This window comes from Myotis lucifugus, unplaced genomic scaffold (assembly GCF_000147115.1).
Source record: "Myotis lucifugus unplaced genomic scaffold, Myoluc2.0 scaffold_623, whole genome shotgun sequence".
Lineage (NCBI taxonomy): Eukaryota > Metazoa > Chordata > Mammalia > Chiroptera > Vespertilionidae > Myotis > Myotis lucifugus.
In genome coordinates, this window is record NW_005871671.1 from 139,312 (window position 1) to 154,380 (window position 15,069).

Below are 15,069 nucleotides of genomic sequence, written 5' to 3' on the forward strand. Positions count from 1 at the left end.
TATAAGCTTTAATACAAAAATAGAATGAATAACAAATCAAGAGGATGGACGAGGGTAGCAAGGACGATCCCAGGCTCCAGGGGGGCCTGTGTGGGAGCCAATGAATCCATGTGTCTCTCTCACATCAATGTTTCCCTCTCTCTCTCTTTCTCACAATCTTCTCCCTCTTCCCCCTCCCTCAGACTCTCTAAAAAATCAATGGAAAAATATCCTCCAGTGAGGACTAACAAATATTGATGTCACACCTTCCAGAAGTGCTCTACCAACTACTGCTAGCTTTTAGCCAAATTGGTATGGAATACTTTTGGTTCTATCAGACTGCAACCTCTAAATCAGACCTTCCATATAGAAGGGGAAGGTTTGTCCAAACCTGGAGGCACACAGGTACTTGCTACCCAAGATGGAAATTCATAGGGCAACTCACAACACCACAGACCAAAAGAACAAAGCAAAGGGCAAGGAGTGCAGCTAAGAAGGCTTTAGGGAGGAGAGGGGCAGGGAGAGAAGGGCTGCACACAGCAATGACTGTGCCGATGGTCAGGGCCAATGCTGATGATCAGCATTTTAGTGAAAGACTGTATGAGCTCTTTCTAGTTATTGGTTATTTCCACAGTCTTTGTTTCAAAAGAGACATCATTAGCCCAAACCCAAGCCAAAGCCCATAGAATTTATTCTCTCCAAAGCTAAAGAAACAACTTGTGGGACCTGGATAGTCAAGGCCAATGGAATCACAAAGGCCTTGTTATCAATACACCAGAATGGCCAAAGGCCGCTCTGGGCATGTGCCTAAACGGGATGTCCAAGCACTCCGATCCTGGGAATCCTACCCAGGCCAAGATACCATGAGCGGTGCAAGGACACCCGGTAGACTATGCCCTTCAGTAGCCAATATGATTGATGTAACTATTGGCATGAAGCCTTCTTTATCTAAATAGTGTAAAAGTAGGTTACTGACCAGCTGGCTGGCTGGAGAGGCTGGAGTGGGTGAAGAAGTCTGCTGGAGAGAGCAGCTGGGCAGGAGAGAAAGGAGAAGCTGCTGAGCGGAGAGCTCAGGGACCGCTACAATGTGAGGCGGTGAGTCTAGGGGGGAGCGTGCGGCTGCTCAGATAATGGCTGTGGGTACAGAGACTGATGCTATTTTATGGGAAAGATACATATTCACCAGCCCGTGTCCGGCTGCTGCCTGTGTGGACTTTGCTGAGAAGGACTGTCTTGTCTGATGGCTGTGTGGCCACTGGCTTCTGCAATAAAGACTCATCCTTATACACCCACAACCTCTCATGGCTTTTCCGTCTAAGATCCAGGGTCCAATGAGGTCCAGCCCCAGGCGAAGGCTCAGACCCGACACCTGTTACTGTGAGCAGAGGAGAGAGGAGGAACTTGGACTAAGTTTCCAACAGTTAGTACAGCGGGCAGGGTTCAGGCAGGAGCCAGCCCTGGCGAAGTCAAATGGGAGACTTTGGGAGAATACATGGACTCAGTCACTCAGAGCACCAGAGCTCGTGCCGGGCTCCTGCTTCTGCTGACAAAACTGCAGCACCCACAGAACTGGAATCCCTGTGTTCTCAACACCCCCCCAAAAAACAAACAAGCAACAAACTAAAACCCAGTTCCAAAGACATGCGATTCTCTGGACACACGGCTAAGCCCAGAAATGGCCCCGCCCTCCAGCAGGATCTGAACTTCATATTCCTTAGGTGGTGGAGGGACACCACATCCTCTCTTCTTTGTAGCAATTCTTGGGTCTAACATAGGGAACAGGTTCAGATAATACAGCCCCCCCCTTCCCTCGACCCAACTGGATTCATAACCACAGCCTCCCCTCCTTCCCTGGCCCTCCCTCCCTTCCTCCCACATCCTCTGTCTGGGATGGGGGCCTGGTGTGGGAGGACACACACACACACACACACACACACACACACACTCACGCACACACACACATACACACACAGGCACGCACACATAGACACACACACGCACACACGCACACACACATACACACACACACACAAACACACACACATAGACACACACACAAACACACACACATAGACACACACACACACACGCGCTCACACGCACACACACTCAATAGGCAAAGGCAGATCTCCTGGGGACTAGGAACAGAAAGCAGCAGGATGTGACCTCGGAGTTCACTGGGGAAGCTGCGTTCACTTTCACTTCTGTAGGGAATTCTCAAGTCCTAGCGCCATGGCTGTTTCTAAACAAATGTAACCAATAGTCAGCACTGATTTAACAGAATGTGCCAAGTGTGAATGCTGAGCACCTTAAAGACGCGATGCCATTTTTTCCTTGCAAAACCCTCATGTAAGTAGATACCATTTTTATTCCCATTTTACAGGTCAAACTGGGAATACAATTGAACTGGAGTCTGAGTAGATCTGTGGCCTTTAAGTGGAAGCAGGTGACTGTTTAACACGTGGGACTTTCCCTTCTTTGCTGAGCCTGCAGGTCCACCCCGTGTGGATCTGACCAGGTGGTCACTGCTGTCAGCGTGTTTCACACACAGATCAGCTCTGGGTGGCAGCGCCTTGAGTAGCTACAGTACACGGTCAGTTCTCCCCAGCACGTTGCCTCTATCCACCCCTTCCCAGGTGCCACCCAACATCCTCCCTTAGTCCCTGCCAAGGTTGATGCTAGGTTTCTGGGTGCTTAGAAAAAGATTTCATTATAACAGGTGCCACTGTACTCGCAATTGCTTGGACCTGAAACTTGGTCTCAGCCTAGAACAGTGGTGGCAAACCTTTTGAGCTCGGCGTGTCAGCGTTTTGAAAAACCCTAACTTAACTCTGGTGCCGTGACACATAGAAATGTTTTGATATTTGCAACCATAGTAAAACAAAGAATTATATTTTTGATATTTATTTTATATATTTAAATGCCATTTAACAAAGAAAAACCAATGGAAAAAATGAGTTCGCGTGTCACCTCTGACACGCGTGTCATAGGTTCGCCATCACTGGCCTAGAAGTCTCTGGGCCCACCATTCATTTTACTCCCAGGTCATCAGCAGGAGGGTTCTTAACTGTTTTCAGGCAGGCACTGCAGGGGTCTGGGATCTCATGGATATGCCCAGGGGGCTGTTCTGGGTCTCCCTGGGCTGGATTTTGTGGGGTTTCCCACGAATAACAGAAAATAGGGTGATGTGCAGTTAGGACAATGCCCCAGTGACACAAACAGGAAGACCCCTGGCTCACCAGTGGCTCTGCCAGGCCCCTTGGCAGGGCAGGAGCTGATAACCGCCACTCAAATGAGCAAAGACGTGGAGAAGCAAGAGGAGGAGAGAAGAAAAGGACAGAGCTGAGGAGGAGTAGAAAGAGGAGGAAGGGGAGGAAGAGGAGGGGTAGGATGAGGATGAGGAGGGGGATGGGGCGGAGGAGGAGGAGGGGGAAGAGGAGGAGGAGGGGGAGGAAGAGGAGGGGGGAGGAAGAGGAGGAGAGGGAGGAGGAGGAGGAGGGGGAGGAGGAGGAGGAGAGGGAGGAGGAGGAGGAGGAGGAGGAGGAGGAGGAGGAGAGGCCTAGGGGAGAAAGAGAAGTGTCACCCAGTCAGGGGTGGGAATAAGACCCTTCCCCGACAACTGCTGAGGTCTTCCCTCCCACACAGGAGGGGGGATGTTTCCAATCGTACAAACACAGATTGAAAAGATTCTTCCCCCGTTTTTGTAAAACAAGAAGACACTAAGGCACAGTTTGCTTACCCAGGATTGACCGGGAGTTTGAAATGACTGTACCCTCACGGGAATCCTGTGGTGACTTAAATGCACAGACATGCGCAGACAGGATCACACTCAGGGGATGGGCTCCAGCAATAGGACCAGGATATGATGCCACCCACCTCTGTTTCCACCCCTCAATGGGGGGAAGACGTAAGAATGTCTTCAATTCACAAATTATCTGTGTTTGCAGTGTACACAGACACATAATTTACAACCCAAATCACAAGTCAGGTCTCAGCTCAAATGTGGTTCTCTCATTGAGGCTCCCTGATCCCACCAACCAGACACGATCTCTCCAAGCTCCATACACCTCGATCCTAATTCATTTCTCTCTTAGAGCTCTGAGCACAGGCAAGTTCCATAACGTGGATTTGCCTTCTATTACTGTGTCTTAGAAAACGCACATTCTTACTGAATCGCAGTGTTTCTCATCCACAGAATAGGGTTATTCGTGTGGGAAGAACAGATTTTTTAAAGGGCTATTTTATGACTGTGGTAACTAAGATTTAGAGAAGTTAAATAGCTTGTGTAGAGCTAAAAAACTAATAAAGTGTTTCTAAAAATGTTTGTCTTTATGCTTTCCATTGTATCATACTTATCTCCCACAGCATTGAATCTGTGAGTTGTAGAAAAATGATATTTCAGTACATACCTGCTTCACGAGTCTCTTCCTTTCCAGCACAAGAGGAAATCACCCACCTAGAAAACTGGTTCTGTTAGCCTCGGAAATTGTTTTGTAAGTAGTCCATCGGCATGCTGTAAACAGACTGCAGCATTGTAAGAACTTCGCAGAAACAGCCGAAAAAAAGGAAGACAATTTAACACATAATCTAACAATCCTCCTTCAAGGGCATCAGTAAACACTTTAAAACATATTCTGTGGTAAAGCTTAGAAAATCATTCTTTTTAGGTTCCTTCCAATGACCTCATTTGATGGCGTTTCCGAGATGAGCTGGCTGTCGGAGAGGATAGAAGACAATCCAGGCGGCCGTGGCCGTGCAGGGAGGAGAGGTCACTGAGCCACCCTAAGGGTCACACTTGTCCGTGGGGTTTGGCAGGAGGTTCAGCCTGTTTCCCTAAAGGTAATAACATGCATGTCAGCTGGAAGCCGGCTCTGGAACTCAGCTGCTCAGAACTTCCATGAGCAGAGACATATGCTTTGTCAGGTAAATAAGCAGAATTGACATGTTAAGAATGTTTTAGATCTATTTTAGAAAGGGCAATAAAATTGGCATACTCAAATTTTTTTACAGATAGCATTACATAGTGTTAGATGTGTCACCTTTACAATAGCACGATGCTGAAGAGATTATTTGCATATGAAAAATACTCAGCAAACACATGACCAAATACAGAAACCTGACTTGATAACAGTCAGTACCAGTTAGTGGAAAACAGAAACAAAATCGTATTCTGATGATCACCTTTAAAACCCCACAGTAAACAGCACATTTAAGGATGATTCTTGAAAGCTTTTCCCCTTGGGGTCAAGAAGGAGACAAGGACATCTGCTCACACTGCTCCTAACATTGACTTGGAAGACGATACCATTGCAATAAAGTCAGACAAAGAGAAAAGACTGGATAGGAATAAATGATAGCATCACAATTAGCAAATAATGTGGCTGTGCATGTAAAATATTGAAAAAATTTACCACCTCTTCATGGTGTGATTGTGATGACTGAGCAGGAACACACGCCACTGCTCCTGCCACCATCTTACAAACCCAAGGGCCGTCCTCAGGAAGGTGTGGAGAGGCCTCCTTTGTGCGTTGCCACGGACGCTCCCTGCTGATTTGGACACAGGACTGAGGAAGCTCATGTTCCAAGGCGACCTAAAGGGGGGCATGGAGAGGACTGTGAGCAGCATGCTGACTGTTTCCATTGCTGCTGCTGGACTAAGTCCCAGGAGATGGGATGTTGGTGACAGAAACACCGAGAAGCCTAGAATGTGCCATTGCCAGGCCTTCCTGCAGGGCTCCCATACATTTCTGTTTTACTTACCGTGGGGTAGATTTAAAATGTACTCATTAAAAATAATCTTTCTTAGATTTTAGACAACATAGACATCTGTTAAGTATATAGTTTTTACTTTATATACCTTTCCTTTCCTTTTAAATTTAATGCTCATCTCCCAATGTTATGTCTCTTTTTACTTTACAATTACTACTAGTTTACATTCAATATTATTTTGTGTTAGTTTCACAAAACTAAGTGTTCCCTGAATTTCAGGTACACACCGGGCCGCATATATACTTATCACAGTCTTATTGACTGTGCTCCCCACGCTGTCATCTACTTCCAGTAGATCTTGTGCACACCCTTTGGGGATGTGCTGATAAAATAAAAGGCCAGTGGTGTTTTAGGGTGCTTATACTGGCTACATATTTTGTCTGCATTAGACATGTTTTTATATCACTCCTTTTGAATTGGTTCAACTAATATGTTGAAAAAATTTCAATGAATTGGAATTGCTTGGGCTAAGGATATTCCAAATTTATATTTTGATTCAATTTTCCCCCTAATTGTTGATACTCATCAATGTTTCATGAGACTTCAAAAACACAACAAGTGAAGAACAGCAGGGGTCAGTGTCTTTATTCCGTTCAGTGTGATATTGCAGAGAAATTATTCTTCGTCACTGCTCAGCACAATCATCATATATGCTTAATGCTTAGTCATCATTTGTATTTTTTCATTTTATAGTTTCCAGTTTCCTTGCATTATAGTGTCTTTGTTATTGGTTTCTAAGAGCTTGTTTATGACTAAAGATGTTAATCATTTCTCTTGCATTGCAAATTAAATACCATGTTTATTGTTATTCTTTTACAGTGGTGTTATACTTTATTGTATACCAAAGTCGTGTATTAAATATAATCATGTTCTGTTTTAAAAAAGAATAAAATTACAGATTATTAGAATTAATAAGTGTATTCAGTAATGTCACTGCACACATGACCTACATACAAAAGTTTATTCTGTTTTCATATAACAGTATTACACAATAGAAAGTAATTTTAAAGCAATATAACTTATAATAGCAACAAAAAATCGAACAAGTAAATCTAACATTGTGTAAAACATCTGTACTTAAAATTACAAAACTTTCTTGAGAGAATTAGATAAAACTTTCAAATAATGAGGAATGCCATGTTCATGAGTAGGAAGGTTTAGTATTAGGAAGGTGTTGATTTTATCCAAGTCAATTTATGGAGTCAATAAATCTTAATCGATGTCCCAGGAGTGTGTGTCTGTGTGTGTGTGTGTGTGTGTGTCTATGTATATATAGGTGTGTGTGAACTGACATGCTAATTTTAAAATTTAATAGGAAACACAAAACAATTTAGGTGAAGGGATTAAGAAGTATACATTGGCAGTTGCAGGACAGTCATGGGGATATAAAGTACAGAATAGTGAATATAGTCAGTAATATGTATGATGCCAGTTGGATATGAACTAGTCTTATCAGGGGATCACTTCCTAAGTTCAATTAATGTGTAACCACCATGGTATACAGCCGAAACTAATATAATATTTAACGTCAACTGCAACTGAAAAAACTCCACAGAGAAAAGATCCTCTTAAACAATAACAAAGCTGGTAAACTTTCAGTACTAGATAGGAAGACCTATTATATAAAGCTATAGAAATCATAATAGTGAGACATTTTTATATGCTTTTATTGATTTTTAGAAAGAGAAAGAGAGAGAGAAACATCTGTTGGCTGCCTCCTGCACGCACCCTACTGGGGATCAAGCTCACACCCAGGCAACCTGGAATCGAGCTGGAGACGCTCAGTGCCTGGGATGATGCTCAAACACTAAGCAGCACTGGCCAGGGCATGGTCGTGAGGTCTTTATGGGAAAGCAAACAGATGGAACATTGAAGAGAACAGAGAGTCCAGACCCACATACACAGTCACTTGATTTATGCCATAAAAAATTACTCTGTGGATCGAATGGACAACATTTTCAATGAAAAGTGGTGCCTTGATTGAATGTCTTTATGGGAAAAAAGTGCATCTTGATTCCCTTCTTCACAACAAATCAACTCAAAACACATTGCATGGACTATTTCTCAATACATTATAGATCCGAGTGTGAACAGAATTTAAAACACTTTTAGGGAAAACAGAGAATTATTGTTATAACATTATGGTAGGTTAAGTTTTCTAACATGGCACACAAATAGTATTGTTCATAAAGGATATATGATGAATTTTAATATGTGACAATCAAAATATATTCATCAATAGTCACTATCTACACTAATAAAAGAGAAACATGCAAATTGGTTTCACTCCGCTACTCCCACCAGCCAATCAGAGCAACTATGCAAATTAACGCAACAAAGATGGTAGTTAATTTGCATACGCAGGTGCAGAGCGAAGACCGAAGGCTCCAGCTGGAGTGAAGACTGAAGAGTGAAGAGTGAAAACTGAAGAGGCTTGACTTCTCTTTTGCGGCCGGACCAAAGGCCTCCGTCCTGGGTGCTAGAGAAAACTGGTGCCAGCAGTCAGGGGAAGGAAGGCCTAGTGCGCAAATCTTCATGCAATGGGCTTCTAGTTAAGAGAATAAAAAGGCAAGACAAGAAGTGAAAAATATATTTTGGATTATCTAATCTAATAAAAGAGAAACATGAAAATTGACCATACTTTTGCTGCGCCCCAAGCCACGCGCACCAGCCAGTCAGAGCGACTATATGCAAATGAACCCAACCAAGATGGTGGCCAGTAGCCACGGAGCTGGAGCAAGAATGAGGCTTGGTTGCCCCGGTGACGGAGGAAGCCAAGCTTCCCACCAGCCCTGGCCGGCTGTGGCCTCCGTTAAAGGCAACAAAGTTTCAATTATAGAAGATAAATAAATCCCAGATACCTGCTTCCAGCCAGCCTCCACTGGGAGCTTGGGTGGCTGGGGGTTGTGGCCAGCCTGCAAACAGCCATCAGCCCCTCACCCAGGCTGGCCAAGCACCCCAGGCGACCCCCACCCTGAAGGGGCTGTGGCCAGCCTGCAAATAGTCATCAGCCTCTCACCTAGGCTGGCCAGGAACCCCAGTGGGGACACCCACCCTGAAGGACCTGTGGCCAGCCTGCAAACAGCCATCAGCCCCTCACCCAGGCTGGCCACACCCTCATGGAATGAGGGTCCCCGCTAGGGGGCTTGTCAGCCTGCAACCAGCCATCAGCCCCTCACCCAGGCTGGCCAGACACCCCACCAGGGACCCCCACCCTGAATGGGCTGTGGCCATCCCACAAACAGCCATCAGCCACTCACCCAGTCTGGCCAGGCACCCCAGCGGGACCCCCACCCTGATCCACGACACCCTTCAGGGCAAACCAGCCAGCCCCCACCCATGCACCAGGCATATAATAAAAGGGAAATATGCAAATTGATCCTAACAGCAGAACAACTGGGAATGACTGGTCACTATGACACACACCGACCACTAGGGGGCAGATGCTCAATGCAGGAGCTGCCCCCTGGTGGTCCGTGCACTCCCACTGGGGGAGCTCTGCTCAGCCACAAGCCAGGCTGATGGCTGCCAGAACAGCAGTGGTTGCAGGATCCTCTCCCGCCTCCTCAGCAGCGCTAAGGATGTCCAACTGCAGCTTAGGCCTGGTCCCTGCTGGCAAGTGGACATCCCCCGAGGGCTCCTTGGCTGCCAGAGGGATGTCTGACTGCCAGCTTAGGCCCAATCCCCTGGGGAGTGCACCTAAGCCAGCAGGTGGACATCTCCTGAGGGGTCCCAGACTGAGAGAGGACACAGGCTGGGCTGAGGGACCCCCCCCCCCGAGTGCACAAATTTTGTGCACCGGGCCTCTAGTATATATATATATCACACTGTTGGAGGTTTCCTAAGTGCTTCATCTGACCTTAGGATGATGAAACAATCTGACTTCCCTGTCTCCTTGAATAGTCCCATTTTTGTTTTTGCATCTTCCCAGTAGCACTGCCTTGGTCATTTAACAGTTTGTGTGCCAGCCCTCACTCCTGCAGGCAGGATTCTGCTTTCCAGTGAGATCTGTGTACAACTTGGTCTCCCGGCCTCCTAACTACCCAGCCCTGTTCATGTCCTCTGCTCCATGAGTGACTTAGGTCATTAAGAAATTGTCCCCGGAGTCTATTTAATCTAGGTAAGTGAGGTGGCACAATGCAGAGCATCTAATTCACCCCTTATTTGCATCATCTGGGGAGCTTTGAAATATATACCCCACACTCACCATTAACATTCAAATCTCTAGTGGTGGGGCCTGAGCATCTGTGTTTTTTTTTAAAAAAGTGCCCCAGATGATTCCAACATGCAGCCAGGGATGAAAGCCCCAAGTTGGTTGAAGCCTTTGCAAGATTTCAGTCCTTTTGAACCCCACTTTACTCATTATGAAATGAAATGACAGAAATAGATTATTAGGATAGAAAGGCCTTTCTTTTTCTTTGCTGTGGCCTTCCACAATTATGAGAAGCACCTGTAATTAAACCCCAAGTTTGTTAGCACCTCTGATTCAAACAGCCCCTTTGTTTAAACCACAAGACAAGACAAGTTACTCTCAAGGCTACATTTTCGCATACCCCTCCTTCCTGCCGTTTTTACAATGCAGGGACAGTCAATAAAAAGTTCCCTTCCCTCCTCCTCTTCAAACAAGACTGTTTTGAAGTCTTCATAACTGTTACTCTATGGAGGATGCTAACTGAGGAAGACACCTCCCTAGGACATCTGCCTGGACTGTCTCCCCAAAAAAGCTAACAATGTTTTCAAAGACAACCCCCTGATGTCTGCTCAATTTCAGCACTGAAATTCCCCTCCTTTCCATGTCACCTACAACAGCAGCCAGGGCTTTAAAAGGGGGAGCAGTTGTTTATTGCTTGCCCTTGTATTGGTTAGCAATGCACCAGCCCTTTCCCTTGGGGAAAGTAAAAATAAACTCCCTCTCTCTGCACCTATCTCTTCTCTCAGCTGTGACTTCCTTCACAGCCCATGTCACAGGCCAAAACCCTAACATAGATTATCTTAATAGTCTACCCCAGCTCTAAACTCTATGAAGAGTGAACATATCTAGAAAGATTAAAAGAAAATTTCCATTTCAGAATTAAATTATTGAATGTTAATTATTCTGCAATACAGAAAATTTTGAAGGAAGGAAAGATTTTGTTAATAAATTTATTTATAACTGCTTCCAGTCTGAATTTAACACTGAATGTTAGAAATAAAAATCTATGTGGTGAAATTGATAGTGTTGTGTATATACAACCTAAATCTAGTTTTAATCCATTAAAAAAATTCTACCTCTATTTGGTTTCATGGATTAATTAGTAACTTCTAGAAGTATGTCTTTCTTTCCTCCAATGTCAAGATGAGCCTATCAAAATTCAGACACAGATTCAAGTTCTCTGAAACTGAGGAAAATATTTATTTTAATATGGAAGTATTTTCTGTTTTCAGATTTATGTTTTCCATATCTGAAAAATGTGTGATGAAATAATCTCCTTCGTAATAATCAATTGCTTTAATTTTTCTTTGAAGACAAATTGTATCTACAACTGTTCTGTGGAAATGTGGATTTGGAGGTTGCTAACTGAGGAAGGAGCTAGAACTGACCAGATGCTAAGTGAGGTGGAAAGGAAGAGGCACCAGGGAAGCTAGAGGCCTGGGCGGGGGTGGGGAAGGGGGGGGAGGAAAAAGAAAGAAGCAGAAGAGAGGTCTGAACAAGGATGAATTTCCTTGAAATTGGGAAAAAAGTAAAGGGGAAATAAGAAGAGAAAGAATCAGAAGGTAGTTTTTTATTCTTCCTTCCCTCACCCCAATATGGAATCTATTCCTCCTGTCCCTGAGCCTCAGTAGCACTCATCTAGTCTCTCTTAGGAAGGTGTTAACTCTTTCGCAGCTTGTCTTGCTTTTTATTGACATGCATGTCCAAAGTTCCTGTCTTGCATATCACAAGACTTTTCAATTGCAACAGTGCTTCTTAATTACACCACTGTCACAAGAGAAAACTGGATCCAGGTGAGTTCTTTTGGGTTGGCAAAAATATGTGTTTCATCTGAATCAGGTCACTCTTGTTAACACAAGAGAGAATCACACCTGAGCCAAAGTTGCTCTATTTGTGAACAATCATTCATTCATTCAATCGTTATTCATTTGAACATATATATTGGCGGTTAACCAATCAATCAGATCCCCCTTCCATAGGAGCTCGGTAATAGGAGGGGGAAAGACCAGGAGGTTGAGAGGTAGAGAGACAAAGGCGACACCAGGGCCAACCACTAGTGAAGAATACTTGAAACTCAATACTTAAAGCCAACTCTTATTACTCAGGACAAGGAGACTTGAGATGGAGCTACATTAACACTGCCTGTGAGGACTTTTCAATATAGACATTCCTGGCTGCATTTGTGATTAAGAAAGCACCACAAGTCATGCCAATGAGAATTCCCATTTCAGAGTCACCGATGATGTTATCTGAGGTGTGGCTCCTCCTCCCAATTTGAGAAACTTCAACTATAATTTTCTATTTTACGGGCTCTGCTTGAGGAATATTAATGCACCATCTGTGCATGGCTGCCACATGCCCTCCCTCTTACCACACCATGGACAGAACAATGCCTACACAGAGTAGGGATGGAAGGAGGAAGAGAAGGAAATTAGGGGTGAGGGAAGGAAAGAGAAAAGCGTTTGTCTCTTGGAGAAAAATACAAGAAATGAGCAACCAGCCCACATGATCATGAGACAGATTTATAATCTGGCTGATGGTTGAGAAGTGCTGTTTTGTGTAACTCACGTTCTATGGAGTGGCAGGATTTGGCAGTTGGGCTGCAGTTCCGGAGTCATTGTCAAAGGACAGCCATGTCTTCAACCTTCGGGTTCCCAGCAGCACTGTCTGGGGCCCACATGGGGAAGCCTTCAATCTATTGGGCTTTTTTTTTTCTAGACTCTAAAATATATGGATTCCATGAACGACCAAAATGGGAAAATGCTTAACTTTAGGAGAACTTAACTTATTTAGTTCAAACATATCATATTTAACAACCTTTCAAATAAAATTAAGACATGTTCCAAGTGTTTTCTGAAACATATAACTAATAGGAATACTCCACAATATAGTGGAAGAATCTTTGTGGACAGACTAGGACAGGGGTGGGCAACCTTTTTGTGAGTGCGTGCCAAAACCAGCAAAATCTCTGACTCAAAATTCTTCTGCGTGCGAACCCTAATTTTTTGAGAACATGTTACGCCTACTTGATATCTCTTAAGGTGTACGTATGTGAAGAACCTTGAAGAAATAATAAAATTCATTCGAGCAACAAAAACACAGTATATGATTATGAAAAATACATTTATTTATTCATTTTTATTTTTTATTTAAATGATTCTTTTTTTAAATATATTTTATTGATTTTATACAGAGAGGAAGGCAGAGAGATAGAGAGTTAGAAACATCGATGAAAGAGAAACATTGATCAGATGCCTCCTGCACACCTCCTACTAGGGATGTGCCCGCAATCAAGGTACATGCCCTTGACCGGAATCGAACCTGGGACCCTTCAGTCTGCAGGCTAACGCTCTATCCACTGAGCCAAACCGGTTAGGGCTAGGGCTATTTTTTAATGTGTACATGTACACTGATAGTCCGACAGAAAACTTTATGACTTCATTTGATATTATCAGTGGGACTTTTGCTGCTGCATCACTGATGACAGAGATTTTACATCAGGTTTATATTTCGTGACCTTCAGAGATATGCACGAGCTACTACTTTCATCCGTCAGGCTATTCCTATTATGAGACTTAACAAAATTCATCACTGAGAACAAAGATTCACAAGCGTATGTGGATGAAACCAAAACACTGGTTGGATCTAGGAAGGCAGGGAGAGTTAAGGCAGAGGCACAGAAATTGCTCTTCCCCTCTCTCGTCAATCCATGTCTATGGTCTTTAAGATAACTTGTTTTGTAAAATTATTTATTTATCTAAGATGCACCTACACTGAATTTATCTAATAAATAAAAAAGTCGATATTAAGAAAAAAATTGTAAGAGAGGGTTTCTCGTGCCAGCAAAAGTTACTGGCGTGCCATGTTTGGCATGCGTGCCAGGGGTTGCTCACCCCTGGACTAGGACCTACATTCTGGTCCTACCGCTGCCACCTGTGCAGCCTTAGGTGCCCTTGCTGAGCACATTGACCCATTAGGTGTCTAGTGGGTGAGTTGCTGGGCACGGAGGACTATTTTTATTTTTTTGTGAAAAGGAGGAGGGAGGAAGTTGGTGCACAAGAAGCAGGGCAGAGAGGCAGAGGACAGTTGGGGAACGGAGGGCAGACTAGGATGTGTCCCCAGCCAGTGAAAGAGATTGTTAGCGCTGCTTCCCAGGGAGGAGCCAGGATCCAGACAGAACAAGGCTCAGGGAATCCATGTCCTGGGGGAGGGCATTACCTGGCACCAGGGGCTCTGATGAAGCAGCGCCTTCCTTCGCCTTCCGTAGTTTGCAAAGAGTGGATATTAACAAGGACCCTTTAGTCAAAGAACATGAGCAAACGGGTTGCTCCGCTCATAGGAGCACCTTCCTAGAGGCCCTCAGGAATGCCTGGAGAGGCCTGGCAACCAAGGGCCAAAGTGCCCCAGTCACAGTCAGCACTAACAACCCAGTGTCAGCATAGCTCCCGGCACAGGCTGGTACAAGGCCCGGACATTCAGAGCTCATTTTTCATACAATAGGTAGTGTAGGGATTCATATCAGCTGCCTTCTTTCAGGCTTGACACAATCCACTTTCTTACTAAATGAGAAAGAAATTAAGTGTGGTTTATGGCATTCAATGCTGAATTTCCCAATCTGATCTGGATTGAAGAAAACCGCTTCATCCTGGGGTTGTTTAAACTTAAAAGAAGAAGAAGAAGAAGAAGAAGAAGAAGAAGAAGAAGAAGGAGAAGGAGAAGGAGAAGGAGAAGGAGAAGGAGAAGGAGAAGGAGAAGGAGAAGGAGAAGGAGAAGGAGAAGGAGAAGGAGAAGGAGAAGGAGAAGGAGAAGGAGAAGGAGAAGGAGAAGGAGAAGGAGAAAGAGAGAGAGAGAGACACAGTGAGAGAGAGAGAGAGAGAGAGAGAGAGAGAGAGAGAGAGAGCCACACTGGAGGAGTTCATATATTCCTGACTTCTCCAAAGTTCAGTCGGCTCCAGTCCTCACATGTCACTGACAAAGATGAATCAATCCTAGGCCAGGCTTCTGCTCTCAAGAAAAGGACCTCCATGCATTTTTTTTCTGATTTCAAATTTTGTGGGTTCGCAAACAATAATAATAATAATTTTATGGATAATTCAGGACAGCATTAATACTCTGTGTGTGGGTGCTTA